General features: G+C 46.9%; 1 non-coding gene across 1 annotated transcript; it reads right to left on the bottom strand.

Moving 5' to 3' along the window:
- Positions 1-505: 505 nt before the first annotated feature.
- On the bottom strand, positions 506-637 carry LOC134361393 (small nucleolar RNA SNORA64/SNORA10 family). Its single transcript, XR_010021419.1, has one exon. It is a non-coding gene; the product is annotated as a small nucleolar RNA SNORA64/SNORA10 family (small nucleolar RNA).
- Between the last annotated feature and the right edge of the window lie 3,276 nt (positions 638-3,913).

Below are 3,913 nucleotides of genomic sequence, written 5' to 3'. Positions count from 1 at the left end.
TTTGTTATAAACAACAGAAATGGACTAATACAATGCCTATTATGCAATCCTATGTAGCAGTTATAAGCAATAAACTAGATTATGTGTAGCAGTAAGGATGGATCCTAGAAACACAGTTGACTGATAAAAGAAAAACAAAACCAGATCTATATAGCAATGCCATTTAGGCAAACTAAAAACACATACAGGAAACAACCTATAGTAGGTTGAATAAAGCACCCCAAACCCCACAGGATGTCCATGTCTTAATGCCCTGACTTTTTGAATGTTACCTTATATAACAAAAGAGACTTTGCAGATATGATTAAGAACCTTTTTTCTTTTTTTAAAGATGACCGGTAAGGGGAACTTAACCTTTGACTTGGTGTTGTCAGCACCATGCTCACCCGGTGAGCGAATCGGCCATCCCTATATGGGATCCGAACCTGTGGCCTTGGTGTTATCATCACCACACTCTCCCGAGTGAGCCACGGGCCAGCCATCTTTTTTCTTTATTTTTACAGGAAGCTGTCACATTCAAGGAGTAGAAAGAACATTTTGGGTAGGTCTGCTGTGCAGTAGGAGAGCCTTCCTCTCTCGCCCTGAAAATATGCCAAGCACACACTGAGCCTGTTTGATCAAGAAAAGCTGAGTGAGAAGTTAAGGACTTTGAGATGAGGAAATTATCCTGGAGTGATATAAGAAGGGTCCATGAGCCAAGGAATGCAGGCATCCTCTAGAAGCTGGAAAATGCAAGGGAACAGATTTTCCCTTGATGCCTCCAGAAGGAACAGAGCCCTACCAACGCCTTGATTTAGACTTCTGACCTACAGAACTGTAAAAGAATACATTTGTGTTGTTTTAAGCCACTATATATGTGGTAATTTGTTACTGCAGCAATAGGCAACTAATACACAGCCCTGCATATTTTACAAGTATGCATGGATAGTTAAGAACATGTATCAAGACGGGAGAGGGGAATAGGAGAGCACATAGGGAATAAAGTGGCGCAGGTGACAGAATAAAATGAGAGGGATGGCTTGCACATCAATGAAAAGATAACACTAAGAGGAAAAGGATTAACTCAAACCCTACATGCAAGGTCAAGCAAAGACCTCCAGAAAGTGTTCACTATTCTCTGAACACTCCATATTCTTTCATGTTCCCTTGCCTTTGCAAGTACTGTTCCTAGTGACTAGAATGGAATGTTGTTTTTTTTCTGTTTTAAGGAGGAAGTTCAAATATTATTTCTTCTTGGAGGTCTTCCTTGTTTCTCCATGCATTCATGCAATCATTTATTCATCCATCCACTGACTCATTCAACAAAGATTGAGCACTTTTACAAGGCACAATACGAAGCATTGAAAATATGATGTTAAGCTAAAAATAGAGGGTCACCTCCATTACCCTCTTGGAGGTCTATCACGGGAGACCGAGTTTAAAAATCATGTTATAGGCCGGCCCCATGGCTTACTCAGGACAGTGCAGCGCTGGTAGCGCCGAGGCCGCAGGTTCAGATCCTATATAGGGATGGCCGGTGCACTCACTAGCAAAAATCATGTTATGTTCACTTTGATGAATACACAATTACCAATTCCTTAGAGATACATGCTCTAAGGAAACAAACACTACTTTTTCCCCCCTATATAAAGATGACTGGTAAGGGGATCTTAACCCTTGACTCGGTGTTGTCAGCACCACCCTCTCCCAAGTGAGCTAACCAGCCATCCCTATATAGGGATCCGAGCCTGTGGCCTTGGTGTTATCAGTACTACACTCTCCCAAGTGAGCCACGGGCAGGCCCTCAAACAATACTCTTTGAGAGCACAAAACCAAGGAATCTTTTCTAGGTTGGGATGGGTTGTGCGTAGAGAGGTTCAAGGTCTCTCTGAGGAAGTAACAATACATACCAATTTGGAGGCATAAATAGGCAAAGTGGAAGCAAAAAAGGCATTCCACACAGAAGGACTAAAGGGAGCCTGACAAATTTGAGGAATTGAAAGAGGCCATGGACTTGGAAGCAGAGAACCAGGGGGAAAGTGGTACAAGACAGGAGCTTTTGAGCGGATAAAGGTCAAAGCACAGAGGTAACATGATCAGATTTGCATTTTGGGAAGATTACTCTAGCTGTTATATGGAGAACAGATGAATGTGGAGAAAGAGGGGAATGAGTGATGGGGAGGCCACCTAGGAGACTTGCAATCCTCTAAGTGAGATTCCAGTGCATTAGGGTGGTGATAATACAGATAGAGAAAGTAGATGAATCGTATAGATACTCAAAAGGCAAAATTAGTAAGAGTGAACAAGAGATAGGATATGGAAGTGCGGGGATAGGGGGCAGTTCTGGAGCAAATCCTAGGTTCCTGGCTTAACAGGAACCACTGCGGTCAGGAGGAAAATCTACCAGAGATCTGTAAATTGAAACCATTGTCCATTTCCCGTCCTTCACTGGGGATTACCCCTTCCATTCTAAGCAGGATATTCTAGGATCTCGCCGCCTCACACCCCTGCCTGCCAATAACCAGCTGGTGAGGCCCCTCTCACCATTCCTCCAGGCCCATAAAAGGCAACCTGAAGGTGGCTATTGCTTTCAGTTTATAGAATGGAGAACTGAGGGGCACATTCCAGCCTAACTCATCCAAGAAGGGGCAATGCAGAGAATGAAAACAACTCTCTATGAATAGCACTAGCCCCCCCCCCCCCAGCTGTGAGTAGTCATTCAATTCTGGTGTTGTGTTAACTGAGTTCCAACGACATTAAGTCTTGTTTCTTTTCTTTTTTTTCTTTTTTTTTATAAAGATGACCGGTAAGGGGATCTCAACCCTTGGCTTGGTGTTGTCAGCACCACGTTCAGCCAGTGAGCAAACCAGCCATCCCCATATAGGATCCGAACCCGTGGCCTTGGTGTTATCAGCACCGCACTCTACCGAGTGAGCCACGGGCCGGCCCTTAAGTCTTGTTTCTTATCTGTGACATGGAGACCACACCTCACCAGGTGGTGAGGCTCGAGTCTGCAAACGATTGCTTCTTTTTCTTTCTGTTCTTGTTAGGCTCAGTTAAATTCCCTCCAGCCCTCGCCACCCGTTTGGAGACAGTTCCTCATCCCAGGCCGATCTTCGGATGTTTTCCATAAGTGTCTGGAATGGCGTCCCCAAAGGCGGGTCAGAATCCGGCCAGTGGCTCGAGACAGCGTCCAGCACGGTCAGCCGCAACCGAGACTACCAGCCCTTCCCACAATTCCGCGGCCCCTTCCTGCCAAAGGCCTTTCCCGGTCAGTCCCGAGACCTCGCGAGAATATGACAGCTCCCGTTGTCAACCAAACTTGGAGCGCCACGCCCTCCCCGCCTCAGACGGCCTCCTCCTTCATTTTTCCCCGCCTTCCAGCCGCGCTCCGCTCTTTGATTGGCTGATTGAGCCCGGTAGGGTTTTTTTTTTTTTTTTTTTTTTTTTTTTTCTAGCCAGAAAGCTGTTCGACAATAAGTCCTTCTTTTGGCCCGCCTCCGAAGCCTACGGAGTGGACGGCTTAGTCAGGTGTCACTCGCCTCCACGGGAGCGCGGACAAGCCAATCAGGAGCTTGGCGAATTTTACAAACTTGGGAAGTCCCGGCAGTAGAAGCCGAGAGACTCAAAGGAAAAGCGAAGAAAGTAGGGCGACCCTGAGGGGTTCCCGGGAAGGTGCGGCACGGGGGTCTTGGAGGGAATGAGGGCTGCGTGAGCGTATAGGGAGGAGAGCAGTTTGGGGTCCTCGGGCGAGAGAGCAGGTGTGGGGTGTCTGGAAGTGGCACTCAGAAGAGCGGCCTTGCAGGCGCCCGCGGATGTGGACGCGTGGATTTGGGCGGAGGTGGAAATATCAGGAATGTCAGGACCCAGAGATCTGGTCGACTTTTGATTCCCCGTCCTGTCTGTCTTCTTCCCCGTCTCAATTGTAGCCATC

This window comes from Cynocephalus volans, chromosome 12, assembly GCF_027409185.1.
Source record: "Cynocephalus volans isolate mCynVol1 chromosome 12, mCynVol1.pri, whole genome shotgun sequence".
Lineage (NCBI taxonomy): Eukaryota > Metazoa > Chordata > Mammalia > Dermoptera > Cynocephalidae > Cynocephalus > Cynocephalus volans.
Note: the sequence above shows the minus strand (reverse complement) of the source record. Positions and strands in the feature narration are given on the sequence as shown.